Source organism: Camelus dromedarius, chromosome 7 (assembly GCF_036321535.1).
Source record: "Camelus dromedarius isolate mCamDro1 chromosome 7, mCamDro1.pat, whole genome shotgun sequence".
NCBI lineage: Eukaryota > Metazoa > Chordata > Mammalia > Artiodactyla > Camelidae > Camelus > Camelus dromedarius.
In genome coordinates, this window is record NC_087442.1 from 31,896,078 (window position 1) to 31,918,927 (window position 22,850).

A 22,850-nucleotide genomic window follows, 5' to 3' on the forward strand; every position below is an offset into this window, starting at 1 on the left:
TTGTTTCTCCCTGTCTCAATACTGTTTGTCATTATCTTCACCTGGCTTCTTGATCCTCACTTAATACTATCACCAGAATTGGGGGTTTCTGTACTGTGGGGATAACAGAAATACGGCAGGTTCTGTCAACTGCAGTTAGTTGGTTGCTTTGTGCTATTATTCTTAGTAGGGAGGATAAGTCTGTATTTTCCTTAGGCCTAGAGCTTGTTAAAGTTACATGTTAGGTTTTAGTTTGTGTTTATTCATTAAAAGAAAGACCACTTTAATCTATAGTTTCAAATTATGAACACGCCTTGCGTCACATAATTAAATATTTTTAGTTATTCCAATTTTGTATGTATCATATCCTAGGAAATGGCAGGAGTGAGAGTCAGGAGGAAGAAAAATTCAGCCCTGAATATTAGCTAAACAGAATGCTAAAGGAAGAAAGAAGATATTGTGTGTAAACTGTGCAGACTGTCTCTGTTTAAATATTGTGTACATAGGATTACCTCACAGCCCGATTTACTCCAAAGAAAGGCTTTGTTTAGGCTTAATTGATCAATGTCAGTTTTAACAGCAGTAAGAGTTAGTGGTGGAGTGTGTTGTTTTTTAATTCTCTTTGATGGGCACTAAGAGTATCTTAAAATTAATAAGAATTTAGAATTAGATCAAACAGAGATGATGTGTGAAATTAATTTCTCAAATATTTATGATAAGTTACACCACAACCTATCCTTTTATGGATTTTGAAACAAGTAGAGCTTATATTTGAAAATCATTATGCTTGAAAGAGAAGGAAATGACCTATCATTAAGGGGTCTTAGACATGTGATAAAATGCTTATTTCATTGTGATACAAGGATTCCCTAGAGCTTGAAAGGTATAGGTCTGGATGACTGGTGGGATCGAATCCCCTTTGTCATGAAGTCCAGGTACATGCATTTGAAGTAATAGATATTATTTTTCTCATAGTCCTCACACTTGTGGCAGGGAAACTGAAAGTGGCCTGTGTAAGGGAACACAATTACACTGAGAAATCTGAAAGCTCAGCTTTTGGATTTTTAGGTTTTATCTTTTCCACTTTCATTTTATATCCCACTCTTCCCTTTTTTCTTTCTACCTTTGCCACTATGATTATTTCAGACGTTAAATACATATATATAATATATATATTTATATTTATACATACATAGGATCTTATGAGATTTTAGGACTGAGTTAAAGCAGGTAAGTGTCTGCTATGGTCCCACTAAAGTATGATCCCACTAAAATATGAAATAACACCTAATATTATATAGTTTATTCTCATTAAATAGCTAGGAAAAGAGATGAAAAATTATTTTGGTGCTAAAAACCACATTAGGCAATGACTGACTTAGACTTCTGTCATGTTTCTGTTTCAAAAGGCATGACCAGATTCAGCAACACCAGAACACCCCATTGCAGCCTCACTGCCGGTTATTTGTGTCAGTCTCCTGATCCACACTATGGAGTATGGCTGCCCTAACAAGCTATCAAGTCCTGACAGTGGTCAAATCCCTTTCATCTTATTCAGGGAAAATGCCTGGTATATATTTACTTTTCATTATAGGAAAATACATCTTTATGGATTACCTCATCAAAAACATCAAAAATCATACCTTTAATATGACCTAGAAAATTGAGTATGGGTCCTCAGATACCAAAACAATTCCTGTATAGGAAAAGATTGAATTAAACTGGGATTTTAACAGCATATTGAGTAAACACTTCATCTTTGATATGTTAATGCTACCTGGGGACCTTGAGAGATTTTTTTCCTTCCAATTTATAAATTATAATTCTGCTGTAGTTGTGACCAGGTATAGAGTTTTGCTTTGTATAGTCCCACTCAGGTCTTCCAAAATATCATACCTACCATAAGAACAGTTTTTACCATAATTGAGGCAAGTCAGTAGAAAGATTTGAATTCAAGACATAAAATTTAGACAATCATTTTTTTTATCATGAGAAAAAGTTGATAACTCTACAGCTATTTCTCACGTTACTGCAACTATAGCTGATCATAACTATTTCCTAAAGTAACACATGTTAGAGTTAGCTGCTGTGTAAGGTTATAAGCATACAACTCTGAAAATAATAATCCTGGTGGCACTGGGAATGATTTCACAGAGAAGTGTGCTCATGGGCAGGTTCCTAAAGCTAGAACAGTATTTTAATAGGAGGTGAGAAAGTAAGAAGCGTTTATGCCAAGAGGGTTGAGTTAATTTAACTCAACAAATAGTTAGAACAAACTATGGTAAATAGAGTTGGTAAACTCCTAACCAGCACTGCTATGTGCTTGGCACTACTCTAAATATTTAACATGAATCACCTAATTTAATCTATTTAAAAACCCGTGAGTTAGACACTATTAATATTTTCATTTTATAGATAAAGCCCTGAGGCACAGAGAGATCTCTCAGCTGTTAAGTGGTAGGATCAGGATTCAGTCCAGAGCAGCTGACTCCAGAGCCCACACTGCTAAAAACAAGGATCCTGGAGTCAACTGCCTGGCCTCAAATTCTGACTTCATCTACAGCACTTAGGATAGTGCCTGCCACCACTGGGTAAGTGCCTAATAAATGTTAACTATTTTAATTATGTTTATTGTTATTACTAATGAACTGCTATGTCATTGCTATTTCTCTTTGGCTATGTATAAGTTATTCAGTGTACTGCAGATAATGCAAATATGCTAAATTGAAGGTCTCAGTCCTCAATGAACTTTCAGTGTTTTGGGAGCAATAGATATATACCCCAGAAGTAAAACAGGCCACGTATGGGAGAGATTAATTTCAACTGGAAGAGATTAAGGAAGACCCCAGAGGTGGTTTTTGAGCAGAACATAGGATAGATATGCTTGCAGTTGAAGAAGTAAGAGGGAAGGTGTTCCAGGGTGAAAAGACCGTCTTCACAAAGGCACGATGTTTTAGAAATTTTCAGAATGTGTTTGTAGAATAGTTTGGCTTATATTTACTTTGCATAAGGGAGGGAAGACCACTGAGAGGAAGGGCAGAAAAGCAGCCTTACGTTAGTATCTCGCGGAGCCTTGAAGAGGTCTTTAAACAAGTCAGTGACAGTTTGAAGGCATTTTTGGAACACACTTAAGTAACAGAGCACAGAGCAAAGGAAGAGAGGGCAGGGTTATTACTATAGACATGAAAACCAATTCAGGCTTGCTGCCACTGTTTCATCCCACCTTCATAATTCTAACAGCACACTCTGTCATTAATTTTTTCTGTGTTACTGGACAAGTCACTTACTATTTGGTTTGTCTATTTCCTCACCAGAATAATGGAGCTGAACTGATAAGTGTATGATCATCAGCCCCTAGAAGCCACAGATTCTCTTTTCTTGACTATACTTTCACATATAATTTTTGTTCATGGTGGTGGTTCACAGATATGAGTATCTTCCCTCTCTTAGTAAGTTCTTAATTTTATTTAATATTTCCATTCACTGGCACATAATACTGTATTACTGATTATTATTTTTACCTCATTTGCATTTCTTCTCAACTAACTGTATGTTCACTGAGAGAGACCATATTTTATACTTTTATATCTGAACAAAGATTAGTATATAATATAGGCTCAAATAATATTTACTTATTTGATTAATGGCAATATGAAATTCTATGCATTGATTATGGTCCTGTAACAGTGAGTTGAAAAATTTACCAAATCCAGCTTTTAGAACAAACTTTATATGTAAAATTAAAAGGATAATTTGTTTTATCACCACTGCTTATGTAAACTAAAAAATTGATATTAATTTTTGTTGTGTGTACTTTTATATTTTACCTCCAAACCAAAAGACATACCACACAAAAAAGAGTGGAAGCGGAAGTTTTTTCTCAAAATAAGTATACAAATCCATACAGTAAGAAACAGTTATACAAAGATTACTTTTAAGAATGTGAAAAGTCTAAATATATTATCTATTCCAAGTAAGAAAAGCTTATCTCAAGTTAAATGGCTTCTATTTGAGAACTTTTGTTATGACTTTTACATTGTGACCATTTTTTCACATTGTTTTCTGGACTAGAGTAAAACACAATATCCTTTAATATTTGAAGTCTGAATGTCCCCAGGTACTCTAAGATGCTACAGCAAACAAAGTCCTGTTGGTCTGAGAAGCCACTAGAAGTAAATCTTAAAACAAATTAGGGTTCTCCTGCTGAGAATTTCTTTAAGAGCCACTTTCTAATTTCTGTCAAACATTTGCAGTTCTAGTACAAATACATTTTTTTTCAGAATTAATTCACTTGCATTTCAACTTCAAGCTACTGTTTGCCTATCATTGTGAAACAGAGAAAGGTTATGAAGAAATTTCCAAGGAATTAAAAAATTAACTTTTAAAATCCTATTTAATTTTGCGAAAACCTAATGGATCGAGTCCTAACCATCATAGAGTTACACAGTTATCTGAACAGATTTAGAATGGTCTCACTACCAATTTGGGCTTTAAAGAAAAGAAAATCAGGTTTATAAAAACAAACTCTCTGAACTGATTATATTGCTCATCTAAACTTTAGTGGAAGATTACTAAACACCCTTTATTCTTTTGGTCACATTTATTATCTTTCCCCACAAAAAACTAAACACAGTAGCAATGAATTCCCTGGACTGTGCTCTGACCAACACAGCAGAATTAGAGCTGCCTGTGAACAACACATCTCCCCAGTCAGAAGTTGCGTGGAGACATCTCCCGTTTAAGGTGTCTCTCTGGTTGACATTATTTTTTGTTCCAGAAAAGGGAGAATATTTGATTTAGTCCAATTTGTCTCCAATGTCCGCATCTTAACATTGGTTCAAAGAGAAGAAGCAGAATAAACAATAAGTCTAATCAGGCCGTCTTCACCAACTAGAAACTTGTTTTTTAAAAAATCAACACTTGATACTTAGGAAAATACCATATAACAAGAATTAGTTAGATGAATACAAAAATTGAATTGTGTTATTGTGAAATGTTAAGGTTTCATTTCAACTAAATAATTCCTGGAAAGCATCTCTTCTAGCTCTAATATATTAACAGCTGAATGAAATGAAGGTTACTGTTTAGAATTTCCTAACATTATCTAATAAACGTGTAAAGTTAGTTTTATTAACTAGGTTTACATAATGCACTTTTCTTAGGACAATCTTACCTCTTATGACATTCAAAGATATATCCGTTTAATGAATTTTAAATGAATGACTCACTTCTTTTCTTGGCTCATTGTCATTTGACTGAACCCCACAGTTATATCCAATAAGAAGTAAGTTAAAAATGAAGTTTCTGTCAACTATTTTCCACTAGCAAACATAGTGACTTACCTTCCAAATAAAAGCATATCAACATGAAATTTTCCCAAGGGTATATTCTAGGTCATAATCTTTATGTTAATGAATTCCTTACTGAATAGTAAATCGTAAGAATATATTACCTTATTCCGACAATACATTACCTGTCAGCAGGTAATTACCCATCAAAACCTAAACAGAGAGGAAGATTGCCCTGCGACACCAGAGACCCCTACAGGTAAAATTAAAGAAAAAAGTGCCCTCTAAATGGACAAAAGATACCACTGCATACCTGAACGTAGCTAGATAATGTCAAAGCATAACATTTATCAGTAACTCCCTACAAGACCTGTCATTATTATTTTCTAATCGTCATTGGAGATTTTGTTCTCTGTGGAATAAATCAGGCATATGTTTTTGGATTTTATTAGCTCTTGTTGAATTTACTTACATCTTGCATATCACTATAGTATCTAGAGAACCTTGTCCAGACAGGACCTTTAAAAAGCTGTTTGAAGTTATTTGATGAAGGAGTTGGAAGAGATCGCAAATGGCCATCTGGTTTATCAGCCTGCTGGATAATTAGCTTCAATAACCAGCTAACTGGGTGCTTATGATGTATGAAGTATTGCACACACAGACTGAAGGACTCCCAATGAGAGAAGTAATATTATTCACCTGTTATAGGAAAAATGGTTAAGTGGCAATAAGTTGCAAAGCTGGAAAACATCCCCAAGGTGCCTGTTCCTCAGCATTGTATTACAGGGTGAAGGTCAGATTCAGGGAAGGTCACACAACTACACAACCGCTACTTATATTTCAATTCTCAACTTAATGGCATACATTTACTCACCACTCACGTATTTAACATGTAGGGAATGCCTCCTTAATATATCATTATGGATGGGCTTGGGTTTTGAAGAGGTATGAAAAATAGCCAACAATGAGCATGGGTCTTTTTTTAAAAAGAATAATCTTTCACATTAATATTTTATATGAAAGCAATTTGATACTCTAACTGATGGTAATAAAGAGAGTAGCCACCAATTCAACCATATCATATATATAATTGAAGCATAATTTGTAGTACTTATATCAACATTAAAATTCTCCAGCAATCTATGAAATGTATGAACAATTTTTATAGCTACACTTTCCCCCCCGATTTCTTGTGTTATTTTTCATAACGGATGGAGAGTCATCTTTTTTTTAATTTGTGCTTTGGGGTTCACCATTAACTTGATCTTTGTCTCTTATGTTCCCACTTTGCCCACATAAAATGTAAGACACAAGCAGAAGACCAATAATTTTTGTGACTCTTGGAATATAATGATGGATGTGTGTGGTCAAATATTGTCTTTAAAAGAGCTGCCAATCAACTATAAAACTCCTAAAATCTTAATGTTGTCACTTAAACAATCACATAACAAACAGCAAAAGTAGCACATCCAGTACCTTGCTATTTCTTTGACTTTTGTCATACAGTAGTTGGCAAACTGCTAAAAACAAAAATAGGATTAAGAATGCACCAGGAGTTCACAGGGAAACCAAGTGTTAAATGCCTTTTTGTTTTTTTCCATAAATATTTAGTAAACACCTAGTATGTGCCAGGCACTGAGACAGAAATTGGGTGTATTGTGGTCAATAAAACAGACATATTGTCTGCATTCACAGAGCTTACAGTCTAGACAGGGAGCTGGAACAACAGGTAAACAAACAAATAACAAAAGGCGTTAGGTGTTCTTAAGGAAATAAACAGTGCAGCAGGAAGTTAGAGAATGACATGGATGGAACCTATTTAAAAAGAGTAAGCAAGGAAGAATCCGTGAGAAGTATTCCATATCTGAGCTGAGGTCTGTGATAGACGGAGCAGCCATGGAAGAGCAGAGGGAACGGCTGGAGTGGAGCATCCAGGAAGGGAACGAACGTGCTCTTGTTGAGGAACTAACCACAAAGAGGCCGGTGGGGCCATGTGGTGTATGCGGGGCAGCGGGACAACGGCACCGAGTTAAGACTGGCAGCATCTTATAAACCATGATGAGGAGTTTGAATATCATTTAGCGTGTAGAGATGAACAGAACCTCCCCTTGCTCCCATGTAGTGACAAATCATGGATGGAGATGACTGGAACAGGGAGAGAAGAAAGAGGATATCACATGGATAGAAGCTAAATCTTACCATTAGAACAGTCAGTCATTTCCTCAGGTTCCTGTAAATGGACCAGGTCTGGGGATTTCGTCTTAAAAATATCAGGATGTCATATTAATTCTAAAATTAAAAGTTTATGTAGCTTGAATTAAATTTGATACTGGTTATACTAAGTAAACAAATGCACTGTCACATTATAATGGGTTGCAATGCTGAGTGTGTGCTCAACAATTAAGTAAAATAAAGTTATATGCCTTTTAATTTAAAAAAAAAGCAGATTTTTTTTCACTAGTCTTTCAAAAGACTAGTGGAGAAGCAAATCTTCGAAAAGGTAAGTTGAGGGTGAATTTTTCCCTCTATAATAAGCACAGCCCAAGCATAAAACAGTAAGTGTTAAATCTGTCTGTACATAATGCCAAACATCCAGTTAAGTCAGTGAGGAAAAGCCAGTTACTTGGCTTCAGGAAGAATTCAAAAAGGTGAGCTTTCTGCATTTAAGACTTTATAAGAGGCAGTTGGCTTTGTGTAACTATAATTACTTTCCTTACTTATATGTAAAATGGATAGAATAATGCCAACATAATGGGATTTTAGGGAGATTTGTATGAAAAACTTTTTGCTCAGAACTAGCACATACTAGGTATTTGGTTTATAACCAGACTTTCAAGCCCATCTAAAGAGAATAAATTAGGGGTTTATGGAAGCTATGCTGATTCATTAGCAGTTACTTGGTAAACCAGAATAATCAATTTCAGGCTATTTTAAAAACTCCATCAAACAAATCATAAACTAGGAAACTCCGTTTTTCAAATATTCTACAATTTTCTAAATATAACAAAGTGAGAATGCTATAATTAGATTGAGAAGGTAAGTGAGGCCATGAAATTCAAACATAACTTCAAGTATTCTTACAACTTTGTTCTTCACTGAGATGTGCTTTTCACCCTCTTACATGCAAACGTATCACTCAAAACATGTAAGGTTTAGGAGGAAAACAGCTGAGAGTTGCATGGGTTAAACTGTGTCCTTCAAAATGATATGCTGAAGCCCTAACCCCTAGGGATTCAGAATGTGAACTTATTTGGAAACAGCGTCTTTGTAGATGTAATTGGTTAAGATGAGGTCATATTAGAATAGACGGGGCCCTTAGTACGTTATAATTGGTGTCCCTATAAGAAGAAGGGAACACAAATACAGAGATACTTAGGGAAAAAGATGGCCACGTGACAACAGAAGCAGAGACTGGAGTGATGTGTCTACAAGCCAAGGAAAGCCAAGGTCCACTGGCAACACCAGCCGTTAGAAGAGGCAAGGAAGGATTCTCCCCTGTAGAGTTCAGGGGAAGGATGGCCCTGCTGGCACCTTGATTTCAGGCTTCTAGTGTCCAGAACTGTGAGACAATAAATTTCAGTTATTTTAAGCACCCAGTTTGTGGTACTTTCTTACAGCTGCCCTGGGAAACTAAAACAGGAGTAAGAGCCACATGGACACCTAGCTGACTGTAGACTTCATTGTACGGTTTTTTTACTCCATCAAACAAGAGAAACCAAAGACCACAAGAAATGAGAGGATACCAAAGAGCATTTCATTCTTAACCTTAAATTTGGTTTGGTCAACAGCATGTGTTACCAAAAACAACAAAACCAAATAAAAAAGCAAGCAAGCAAACACCCCTCCACACACAAATTAATTGCATCTTCTCTTCTAAGTCATTTATGTCTCATTTACGTGACAAATGTTTATCTCTGCTGGACTTCCAGAGCCTTCCCAGCTGTAAAGAAATAAGGTCTATTCCACCGACTTTATGCATCTTTAACAAAGGTGCCATTGCGGTCGAACCCCAGAAATCTCTTTTATTGGCGAAGATGTATGAGACTAAAAGAACACAATCTGTCTTTTTTTTTTTTTTCCAGACCCCAGTACATGACATTGAGCTTACAGTGCTGCAAGTTAGGAGAACCTTGTTTTTAAGGCTGTAAACGGCATATAACTTTGTGAATATATTCATATGCATGATATTAAAATAGCGATGTGTGCCTAAAATCCTAGATTATAAAAATAGCATCTGGCTTAAAAACTGGATTTTCTTAAAGTTAATACTCTCTCTTTATCCGTGTCCTGTCTTTCCTGCACAGTCTAATTTGCCATAGGTCTTAATTCATTTTCACAAACAGATTAAGGCAGAGAACCAGATGAGGTATGTGACCTACTCTCTATCGCCCACCTCCCTGTGCCTCTGTCAGAATCAATAAATACTCATTCAAAGGAGGGGGGCTAAGCAACTCATTAATCCTACTGCTCACTGCTTCCAAAATATGGGTGGCTTGTTAGGTGCCCTCTGAAATCCACAGTGCTAAGCGCAGCTCTTGGGTCCTGTTAAAGGGGCAGCATTACAAGCGTACAGTACGAGGAGAGGGACTTACCACTGATAATTAGACTGAGGTATGTGTGTTCTGTGATTCACCACTCACGGCGTTTTCCAGATAATACTTTTTTTCTCTTTACAAAGGATATAGATTGTCTGTTTTCAAAGACTCTTCCAAGCCTGATGTCTCCTCATTGTTTAAATCTGTCCTTGAACATAAACAACACTCTGGAAATTTCCAATTTCATGCAACACTTTTCAAAGCACATAAAAGGAAAGTTCTTCAAACTCAAAAGAGTGAATAGTGATTGCTGACTTGTTTAGAGTGAAAACTGAAGGAGAGATGCGTGTTGTAACTCCTTCAGCGATTCATGTGAGGAATGTGAATATCAACACCATAGAAAGTCACGTGTCTTCTGGGGGTTAAAGGAAACCAGACAAATAAGACTTTGAATGAATCTATATGCTTAGGTTTCTCTCTCCTTGACCTTAAAGTTAGAAGTGTGGATACCTCGGGTTTACTCTTCTAATTCTTTTGTTGTCTCCAATTTGGGGGATTTTATTGTTACTCCTCTTGGATTTTCTCACTCTAACAGAAGTGATGTGAAAAATAACATCAGCCTGAACTCAGTAACCTCTACCTTATTTTATTTTATTTTTTTAGTTTGACTTGGCTAAAAGCCAGTCTAGTTGCTGTTTATTATTTCAAAACACCATTAATGCATACTATGTGATTCATTTCCATGTAAATTTTTCTTTTAGAGAGCTTTGATTTAGAGCAATGTATGCATTAGCAGGAAAACATCATATAATTATTTACTCAAAAAACAAGAGAGAAGGGTTGAAGAAAGCATATCCCATGAGATTTAAGACTGACAGATTAGCAGCAGAAAACCTTTTGTCTGGAAAGTAAGAAAATGATCCTAAGAACTAAGCACAATATACCTCTCGTCTTGTCAAAACCAAAGAAGGTGCTTTATATGTGCAAAATGTCCAATTCTCTACACAACTAACTTGGAAATTCATCTGACTTGGAAAATAACCAAACTGAAAATAAAACCTGCAATCATAAACACAACTTCTTTTAGATTAAAGAAAAAAGCAACCGTTGGATTTTTCAGAAGTAGGATTTTGGTGCTCTGTATTTTCAAATATTTATTCTAGTGTTTTAACTTATTGGTAAAGTATAACAAGGTGATAGCTTACAGTCAGAGAACATAGAGCATCAACATTTTAAGTATAATGAAAACATTAGCTGCCACCTTCTAAGCATTTAAAATATTCCAAGCATAATGCTGAACTCTTAATTTAAAGCTGTCCCTCTAATCCCCACAATAAAACTATGGATTTAATGGTCTTGTTTCCATTTAATAGACGATGTTATCTGAGAACCACAGAGGTTAAAACTAACTTGCCCAAGATCACATAAGTGAAAAATGACCGAGTTGGGGGGGTCACATGCGGGTTTGTCTACCTTAAAATAGGTGTTTTGTCCTAAAACAGGTGTTTGGTCTACTGTGCCCAAGCAGCCGTGCTGACCAGATGTCAGAGGTGATGTCTGACAAGTTCACTGGATTTCCCGAACTCAAGATTATCCCCCTTCTTCTAATCTCGCTCCCTTTCTTCCTTCCCTCTCTCCCTACCTCCCACTTTCTCTCTCTCTCCCTTTCTCCCTCTCCTTCTTTCCTTCCTTCCTTCTTGTCATTCTCTCCAAAAATTATGAAGAGACTTATAATGAAATGCACGTACAATAGGACCACTAAAGGCTCTCCCAAAGATTATACATCCATAAATTTGTATGATGACAAAGATTAAGAATAATAACAGAACGCCTCTGAAACACTGTCCTAACAAAACAGTTCCAACACTTTATTGATTAATTTACTGTTTACTCATTCAGCACCATATACTGAGCCGCTCCTACATTCTAGGGATGGTGATGAGTCCTGGGAATGTGAAGATAAATATATGCAGGCCTGCCCTTCATGATGTGCCCTGTATTATAACAGTTCACACACATTAATACACGAAAGTGCTAGGAATAGAGAGTCACGTGAATGTGTTCCAGAGAAATGAAAAGGTTCCACAGGTGAGTGAGCATTTCAAAGGGTCATAAAGAATAAGGACAGATTTTCCAGGAGAGAGATGAGAAAAAGGTCTTTTTGGAAAAGGATGAGGGAAGGCTTGACCAGCTCTGCAGCTAAAACACACGGTTATTGCCAGGGAAGCAGTAAGATGCAAGGTAAGATAACAAAACTGGAACGTCTGTGGATTCGATGCTAAGCAATTATTGAATGATTACTAAGCTTTGTAATTTAAAAAAACATAATTTGAGACAATCTCCCGTTTACAAACAAGCACAAGTACATAACAAAAAACCTTTTTTCCCCTTGAACCACTTGGGAGCACACTGCTGACCTGATGACCTTTACCCCTGAATTATTTACTATGTCTCCTAAAACAAGGATATTCTCCTACATAACCATAATACAATCTCGAAATCAGAAAATCAACATTGCTACATTATTGTCACGTAACTTTCAGGCTCCATTCAAGTTTTCTCATAGTCCTGATGGTTCTTTACAGAGGACACATCCAGTTCAGAACCACATACTGCATTTAGTCTTTCTGGTTGTCTCCAGTCTGAAACAGTTCTTCAGTCTTTCCTTGACTTTAATAACCTTGACACTATTAAAGATTACAGGCCAGTCATTTTGTAACTGGTCCTCAGTTTGGTGGCTGATGCTGCCTCGAGATTTATCTCAAGTTGCACATCCTTTTGCAGGGACATCACAGAAGAGGGCTGTGCTTTTCTCATGGCATATGTGTGGCATGTAATTTTAATGAGTCATATTAATGATGATGTTCACTTTGATCACTGCATTAAAATGGTATTTTCCAGGATTCCTCATTGTGAAATTCCTATTCTACTTTTGTACACAATAAATATTTGCATGGGGAGGTCATTTGAAACTATGTACACATCCCATTTCTCACTAAGCATCTTATTTATTTATTTAATTCAATGAATTATAATTGGTTACTTTATTTATTTTGATGTCCAAACGGTTCCAGAGTTGATCAGCGGAGTTCCTTTAAGCTGATTCCTGTGTCCTTTTGGCATCCCTTATCATTCTTTGATTTCTGTCACAATGAGTGGTTCTAAACTCATCTTGTGTTTTCTCTGGCTCTTGAATCAGCAATTTGGCCAAGGAGCCCTGGTTCCTTATAATGATGAGTGATATTTGGAAGTCAAGATCTGGGCACTAGGTGTGCTCCTTGCTGTTGGAGTAGAGTGTAGTTGCTGCTCTCGTGCCCTCTCATTGGACATAGTTCTGGAATATACACACAAACACACACACGTGTGTGTATATATGTATGTGGCTGATTGTATTTTCCAAGATAGAAACAAGATCTCCCGTTCCATATGATCCTTATGATCTTTGCACAATATAACGTATATGCTCCTCCCATCCAGAAGTGAGCGCCAAGCTTGTCTCCTACCTTGGCCTCAGGGGTTGCTGTGGACTGAATTGTGTCCCCAAACATTTATATATTGAAGCCCTAACATCCCAGTTTTATGGTATTTGGAATGCGGCCTTTGGGAATTAGTTAAGTTTAAATAGGTCGTGAGGGTGAGGTCCTTATGATGGAATTAGTGCCCTTACATAGAGAGACACCAGCGAGTGTACTCTCTGTCTCTCTCTGCCACGAAGGGACACAGTAAGAAGGCAGCTATCTCACTGGAACCCAACCATGCTGGCACCCTGATCTTGATTGCCCAGCCTCCAAAGCTGGCAGAAAATAAATTTCTGTTGCTTAAACCATCCCTTCTTTTGTATTTCTTATGACATCTCAAGCTGATTAATACTTGTAACTATAGCAGAAATGAGGCTGTAGGGCTTCCCAATCTAGCACTTAAAAGATTATACAATTTCTTTTGGGTTCTCTTGGGATGCTTGCTCTTGGAATCCAGTCAGCATCCTATGGAAAAGCAGACAGCCACAAGGAAAGGACAGGTGGACACGTTCCAGTCAACAGCCCCAGTGGAGACCCCAGCTGACAGCCAGCATCAAATTCTAGCCTCTGGATGATTCTCACTCCCAGCTGCCAAGTCATCTCCAGCTTTCAAGTCTTTGCACCTGAGCTCCTGGAGATACACTGTCCCACTGTGCTCTTTTCAAGCTCCTGATGAACAGAAACCACGAGAAATAACAAGATGATTGTAATTTTTTTTTAAAGCACTGCATTTGGAGGTGATTTGTGACGCATTAACAGATAACCAGAACATGTACCTCCGATTACAGTGCAACACCATAGGGTTCATTCTAGGTGTCTCCTTTTGCTAATCGGCAGCCTTCCTCTCAAAAACTGGGAAACCTGACTCCCATTTTCCTTAATAACTTAAGTTATTTGATCAGCATTCCTGTATGTGACCGATCTTTTATAACTTATATTGCCCCTTCTTTCATGTACATGCTCTCCTGGCTCAACATGGACCCTGCGATGGCTCTTCTTCCCTCCTCATGGGATTCAGACCCTCGTTGCCAGACTGCCCTCAGTGCTGTGTGGATGCCTTACTCACCCCGTTTGGGCCCTGACTCTCCGCTTTGGGCAACTCTTATGCACAGATGCCTGCCTTACTCTGTCTCATTCAGTGGCTTTATCATTGACTAGTTTAGGGAAGGAAAGGAAAAAAGAAGGGGAAGGAAGGAAAAGCAGCAAAAAGAAGGGTAAGATATGGAAAAGAAATCACATGGGCAAAGTAAAACTTCTGGAAAATTTTAACTAGATGACTGATATGATCCAAAATGCATTTTAGAAATATCACCAAGACTGTTTTCCAACAGTTTACTGCTAATAGTTTTTTTTTTTATGAAATGTGTATCTTGAGTAACTGATGGAAACAGAAAGATTATTGTAGAACAAATAACTAAAACTATGGTCCCTAATCCAAAAACTTTCTAACAATGCTTCACAGCAAAGAAGTAGGAACTATATTTCTATTTGTCTCTTTTTCTTTTGGTTTGCTTATTTTGTTCAAAGATACACACAGGGGGTCCAGTTCAAAGTCAAAAGAAAACCTCTGAAACTGCCCCCTACATACCACATACCACATTTCTAGTTGCTTCCCCCTGCATTTATCTACATGTAAAGCCAAATTAACTAAAAAAATATAATCCATTTCTCATTATTAAGTTTACTGATTCATAGTTTTAGTACCTACCACACTACCAAGTATATAGCAAGCATTAGATGTGTTTCTTGAATGAATGAGACAATATGGTAGTAAGACTATATCTGAGCAATTCTTTAAAGTTCCATAAATGGGACTGACATCAGAAAATAGATTTTTTAAACAAGTTTCTTCTGTATAGCACAGGCAACTACGTTCAATATCTTGTAATAACCTTGAATGAAAAAGAATATGAAAACGAATATATGTATGTATATGCATGACTGGGACATGGTGCTGTACATCAGAAATTGACATGTTGTAATTGACTGTACTTCAATTTAAAAAAAATCAATCAATCAAGTAAAAATAAAAATAAAAAAGGAATAATAAAAAAGAAATTCCATAGGGATACATTCTAGTACAGACACAAGCCATGCACGTCAGAGGAAACAGAAGGAGACAGTCTAGTGATTATAACCAGAGCTGGGATCACTTTTGACCCTCTTACTGTATTTCAAACATCTCTATTAATATACAGACCATTTCTTGATGTATCTGTTTGAAACATGTATTCAGTTCCTGAGAAGACAGACGAGAAATCTAGCTGATAAATGACCTCAACTCCTTGCCTCACCCATTCTCCTCAATAATTACATAGACATTTTAGTTAAATCAATGAAGCATATTTACATAATTAGGCCTGTTCCTATTGTACACTATGGAGCTAAAACTTTCAGTTTTATTTATTTTCTGTTATTTATTTATTTACTTACTTACTTACTTACTTACTTACTTACTTACTTACTTACTGTTTTAATTTTCAGTTTTCATGGTGCTACTTGTTACATTTCTTTTTTTCTTATGCTCTATGACCTTGTCATTTTTTCCCAGACTTTCTGTCATATCAGAAATGATCTTTTCCCCCAAAATGACTTCCCATTTTTCCTGCTTCCCCTGGGCTTAGTTGCTTTCCTGTTAGTCTGTTGCCCAGCAGTTCTTCTGGGCCTTCCTTTCACTGCTCTCCTGGGCTGCACCCACTTTTCCCAGCTCCTACGTCTCTCTCTTTCTTGATTTTTGGTGTCACTATAGCTGCTTCTTAATGTTAGGTGTTAGGAGAAGTACAATTTCTGAATTTCTTAAATGTATGAAAATTTCTAAAGGATAATCTTTACATAAAATCTAAAGTAATTACCAGGCCACTACATTCAAATATATGTGTAATAAAATAATTGCTTTCCCTAGCTCCTTTTCCTTAACCAGTTTTGACTGAATTATGGGCAAAATATTAGAGAAATAATAACTACTTTTCAAGACCATAGAAATGACTTGGAATATTTTTTATGAATAATATTTGGATTCAAATTTTAATTAATATTGAAGCTTTTCATTGTATATTAGAATTCATTCTCTCTGGAAATGGTTTTTATACCTTCTCTGCATAAATATACACATGTATTTATGCACCTACAACTAATCTGCACTTAAAAATAGTTGCCTTTGACTCATCCTCTTCTTCTCATTGGTTCCCTCTTCCCAATACCACAGCTGAGAGAATGAGTGTAGGAAAAATTCTGGAGCTTTTAAAGAACTGTTTAGAAGGTAATGAAGTCAAGAAACTTGAAAAGCAGAATTAATTTAGAAGGGCTAACCCTGGGGATACCTGTATATGTGGTGATTCCCAAGTCACCCTATTATAATTCAAGTCACATTTTATTGAACTTATAACACCCTACAGATTAAAAATTCATTTGGGTTAACATGATTTCTCCTTTAAAGGAGTGAATATTTCTTACAGAGTTTAGTAAGTGGTGTCAGTTAGCCCCACTTCAAAGAGAATTATCTCCCACCCTCTCCCCTCCTAATACCTAGCTGAGATTAGTAGTGTCAGGGTGGAGAAAGTAAAGATAATTTTAATGAAAGGTACAGCAGACTCAGGGAAGGGCCAAGGCATCCAAAATGTGTACCAAGCTAATGTGACTCTGGCATCAGTATCAGGAGGCGGAATCTGTCAGGTAAACCCACAAGAAACAGAAGCAATTTTAATAGGGTAACTGATGGTAGAGGTGGCTGCTCCATCACTATAGGATAGCAGATGGCAGCTTGAGGTAAACATGAGCTAAACTGGCTGCTATAAGACTGGGACATTTCCATACATTTCCAGTGGTCTCCATGACACTTAAAACCATACACTCCCAGGATCTGTTTGGCTCTACGGAACCTGGTATTTGTTTCTTTCTTCAATCCCCATTTCCTACTACCATCTTCTTCTCGGCTCACTGAACTTCAGCCTTGCTGGCATTCCAGCTATTCCTCAAACATGCTAAACCTGTTCCTGCCTTAGGCCTTGGCACATGGTGTTCCCTCTGCTGGGAACACCCAGCCCCAGATCACCTGGTGTCTTTTTCATGTCATTTGTGGTCCAGCTCAGATGTCACTTCCTTAGAAAGGTCTTCCAGTTTAAAATAGACACTAAATAACTAAATAAATGAGTGGCGGAGATGATGGAGCAGGAATTAAGACAGAACCTCAGCTAGCTGATCTGAGAGGGTGAAAGGAGGAGGGGAAAGGAAAAACTATGAGGTAGTAGACAGTGTGTTCAGGATGGAATAAAACTCAAATTTGCTGCTCTGTAACGTGGAGAAGTTACTTATCCTTGCGAATGTCAGTTTCCTCAGCTATGAAGTGATGATAACTATTGTATATGTTCAATGTGAAGATTCAGTTAGCTGAAATGATGAATATAAAAATGTGTACATAAAGGGTAAGGTCCAGAGAAGGTTCTCAATAAATAGGAGCCATTATTACTATCAATATTGGGCCAGATGAATTTTTGCACGCTCACTGTGTTGACACTGAGGATGGGAAAGCTTAAGAACTCCCTATTCAATTTTCTTATTTTTCTAAGATATGCCTTTTTATAGGATTTATTACATGTTTATAAAAGTAACAGTAACTTTAGTGTATTTTGCATATCAAATAAAACATTCATATAGTCTTGGTTTTCAGATGCAGCCAAATAATAAATTGGACCATAAAGTATGAATACTGTACCTAGCAATGAAATAGTGGTATACATGAATGGAAGAGACATAATGGTTGGTCATAAAATATGATTAACCTGGTTGAAACAAAAGGCCTTAGTACCTCACAAGTGGTGAACTCATTAGCGGCTTATAGGGGTTCCACATGAGTGAAGAAATCATGTATAATGGTTGCTCATTACATACCCTATTTATTCTTTGGGTGCCTTTTTTTTTTTTTTTGGAAGATTGTTTTTTCTATTAAGTTTAAGCAAGAAGAGAGAAAAGTATGATATAAGAATATGTCAATTATACTTAAAAAGAGTATTATTATTGGAAGTTGGTCTGTTGTACTAATCAAAAGAAACTTAACCCTTAATAGTAAAGTGAGTTTGGTGTGTATTCCATGTATGACCAAGCCATTTAACATTGCTTTCAAATCAAGACTTTTATGAAGCAGAACCTTTTGAGGGGCTATTTCTGTTCCCTCTCTCCTTTTTTATTATTACCATTATTGCTTCTGTAGCCCCAGTTTCACCACCACTTTTGGGACTTTGGATAGTATAATTAACCACGCTGGGCCTCAGTTTTCACATCTGTAACATGATAAGAAGGACACCAATGTTGCCTACCTCATAACTCAAAACATGACAATACTTGTGAAGGTTGGAAGCACTTTAAACTACCTTTACACACAATGTTCTATTATGGAGAACTCAGTACTGTGCCTTCTGTATAACGACAGTATGATAAATATTAACTGACTGAACAGAGCAATTGTGACAACAGGGCCAGACTTCTTATACAGAGACTGGTGGGGTAGGAATCTGACTTACCTTTCTTATGTGTATTTTGTAACTGTAAGTGCTGGGTGACAAAGATGGGAACCCTACAAATGCTTCCCTTATGTTTACCTCCATTAAAATATTTTGAGGATTAATATTTAGCTATATTTCACTAATGCTAGGGGTTTTTATTTGTACACAATAGCAAATGCTTCAAATTTTTAATTGAAAACTTTGTACCTTTTAAACTGGTTGTTAATAGGAATTGGTAATTTAGTAGATTTTAAATATACTGTAATATTTTAACAGACTTTAATATCTGCCAAAAATGTTCATATTTGAATAAAATTTTGTAAATCACTGTTAGACAATAATGTTGTTATCAGAATACTATTTACTCACATTTTCAAGTTCAATTTTTGGACTTTGTTAAAATAATCACAAGAATAATCTATGGTAGTTTATGATTCCAGAGCACAATTAATATACTAAGATCATTAAACTAGTCATCAATTTTCTTTTAATCCAATGAAATAGATTAATATAGCCTATCCATCTGATTAATTCAGATAAAAATATTTTAGTCTTTCTCAAGAACAAAATTTCAATCTGAACCATCCAGTTACCCCAAAACCTTCCTTTAAGTAGCCAACGTGTTGCATTGCTCCTTCACTTACCTTTTCAACAGATTTTTGACTGAATGACAGGTTCAGGAGAGTAGAAATAGTTGAATGGTCCTTATGCTGAAAGAGGTCACAGTCTCATAGGCATTGCTAATGGGAAATAAACAAAATTGCATCTATTTAATAAAGACAAAAAGACTTTGAAGATGAATTTTCAAAGTAACGACTCAAACTCAAAATATCTTCTTTGGGTCAGGTTGTTAGCTTAACTGTCCACACTGATGTTTCGAGTGGCTTCATTTAACACAGCCATTCGGTAAAGGCGACATAAGGTCAGGTTTGAGAGCACAGACCCTGGAGCCAGACATGTGGGTTTGAATCCCAGGTCTAACCTAATGCTTATGAACTTTGTGACCTTGATCTTCATCCTTAAACGCCTTGGGTCTGAGTTTCCTCGTCTGCAAAATGTGGATTATAAGACTACCCACCTCACGGGTTACAAGGTTTAACAGCAAAGCACTTAGAATAGCGCCTGGCAGAGTGTAAGTTATAGAAGTGTTAACTATTACCAGCGGAAATAGAATATTGATTTAAATAAACTATGATATGTATAATTATAACATGACGCATGGTAATTGTATATATCATATAGATATCTACACATCTATTTATACATATAGATGACAAGTGAAGCAATGTTGTAATACTAGTAAACTTAAAGGTTATGTCTTAGATGAGGAATATGCTGATTACGTTGAGCTGGAAGAATAAATAAGACTTCCTCTTTTGTCTTTCTACCAAAAATTTAAACTCTAACCTTTTTTAATGGGTATGGGTCAAAGGGAAGTTGTGTTGACCTGGACTGGTATATTTTAGCAATCATTGTTGTCCTTCTTAAATACTGAGGATACGGGAAGGAAATATGTAAATCAAACAGAATATCTCTTAGCTGTAGACATGAATATTTTTAATAACTTGATTTCATAGGATTTATTATCTAGCACTACAACACTTAACATCTATTTATAGAGCTTAAACAATAAGTTCTACAGCTCTGGATCTAATTTAGGGCATATGAAAATTATAAATGTTTAAAAAAAAGTACCTCAAGGAAATAGAGCAGCTTCCCTTATTGAAATAAAACACTAAATCTCCCAAGATTTGAGCCAGGTAATGTTTTAATTTTAATGAAATTGGCCTTTGTCCTTGAGAGGGACAAAATAAACAGCTCAGCTAGCTCCTGAACCCTACTATATCCAGAAATTCTTAATCCATGCATAGGCTTTAGAAAAGGAAAGCAGCACCCCTGGCAGCTAATGGTGGTGGGAAGTGAGCAGTGCTCAGTGGGATTACACAAAGGCAAAAGGAAAACCTCAGGAGGAAAGCGTCAGGACTCTTCTCACTGGACAATCTCCTTCCTCGTTCATAAATATTAAAATCTTACTAAGCACTGTCTTCATAGAAAGTCTGTTCTTAGTAAACTTTTATTTTATTTTTAACTACATAGAATTCATAAAAGTATTATTTATTATATGTTCATGCCTTCTTGCAGTTTTTCAAAGTTGGTAATAATTCATATTCTCTATTGCTATACTCAACTGTAATTTTTCCTGCTATTTAATATTCCTTTGGGAGACTATATCATGCTTTAGTTGTCATTTTGTGGGGAGATATTTGTGTTGTTTCTAGTTTTATTTTGTATTTTTTTTTTGCTCTTATACACAATTCTATAACAATAATGGAAACATAATATTGACTAAAAAGCAAGGTGTGTTAAGACTGGACGCTCTCAGCTGAATGAAACTCAAAAACAAGAAAAACTTTATTATATCTTGTTTGAGGATATATGCACATATAAATAAAACTATTTTTTAAGTGAGAAAATGTTAAGCATAAAATTCATGATAGTGATAATGGCTGAGGATGAGATGGAGAGAAGCATACTGATTCAACAGCATTTGTAATATCCTTTAAAAAATGTATTTATAGTGGGTTCAAGAAGGTCCACTTGAAAAATCATGCTTTATAACAAGTAATATTTTGTATGTATAAAATGTTAAATATTTTCAAAATTAGAAAATACATATTACATTTGTTCTTCAAGCCAGCTCTGTGAGGCAGGCTGAGTGGATGCAATTGCCCTTGTTTAGCAGATGAGGGAAATGAGATTAAAATAATTTACACAAGGCCCAATTGGTGGTTAATTTTGGAAATGAATTAGAAACTTTTTATTAATCAATCAATTGATTAATTCAATAAACATTTCCTCCATTACTCCTCCTCTGTGAGACAGACAGTACCATCCATCTAGTGACTCAACTACAATCCAGAGAGTCATTCATAATGCTTCCCTCTTTCTACTTCTACAACTAATTAGCTACCAATTCCTACTAATATCATCTCCTTAATAGACTTAAGTCAATTCCTTTCTCATTATTCCCATGGGCATGACCTTATGGATCAATCCATCTTCATTTTACCCTCAGATTGGGACAACCATCTTCTTACCTTGTCTCCTGATAATTACTGCTGTCTTATCTCAATCTAATCCATTGTCAAGGTGAAAACAAGAGTGCCCCTTTTAACATGTGACTCTGACTCCATTCCTAATACTTTTTAATGGCTCTGTATTCCCTCCAGGATGGAATCTGATGCTTCTCATTACGACATTGCAAAGCCTGTCTCCTGCGGATTCATTTGTTACTGTTCCACCCATTCGTGCCACACTCTCTAACTACCTGCTGGTTTCTAGGATACAGACTCTTTTAAAGACTCTCAGAGGCCCTAGGAATAATTCCTTTCGGAGATTTATGTCTTATTGGACATGTTACAGTAAACCGACGTTCCATGTGAAAAATAGCTTACAAATAACAGTAAAGATGTGAGCAGAGCTGCAGTTGACTGGTTGACATAATGCCACATTTTATAAAACTGAGTTAAATTTATTAATTCATTCAATAATTATTAGACGGCTAACACAGGCCAGTCTCTGTTGTAGGTACTGAAATTCTTTATGGAACAAAACAGGTTAAGTTCTTACTTTTGAGGAGTCTACATTTAAGTTTTTACTATATTTTAATATAGTTATTGGTTGTTTTGATTTAAAAATGCCTCCCCTTTTCTATTTAAGAACCAAAAAAAAAAAAAAAAAAAGGTTTTCTTTACCTCAAACATTTTAGCCAATCTCTGAAATATCACAGACGCTTGACACTGTGCCTCTAGTGCTACATACTGGATAAACAGCGCAGTCAAGGCACTGCCATGGCTCCTGCCCTCAGACTTTATGCGTGCTGCTCCCTCTGCCTGCCACATTTTTCTACCCCATCCCCTATTCCCAGAAACCCAGCTGAGCTTGTTCACTTGGCTAGCTCTTATGTGTCTTTCCAGAAGAAATTAAGACTTCTCCGTCTTTAGAAATCTTTCCTTATCTAGCCCACCAGCT

The 22,850-nt window shown here is 36.2% G+C and overlaps 1 long non-coding RNA gene across 1 annotated transcript in view; it reads right to left on the reverse strand.

The window, feature by feature from the left end:
- The window catches only part of LOC135321672 (uncharacterized), a 228,093-nt gene that overhangs the window by 128,225 nt on the left and 77,018 nt on the right, over window positions 1-22,850 (reverse strand). The window contains exon 4 of the long non-coding RNA XR_010381609.1: window positions 19,463-19,558. This is a non-coding gene — a long non-coding RNA (uncharacterized LOC135321672). The remainder of the gene's footprint in view (window positions 1-19,462; window positions 19,559-22,850) is intronic.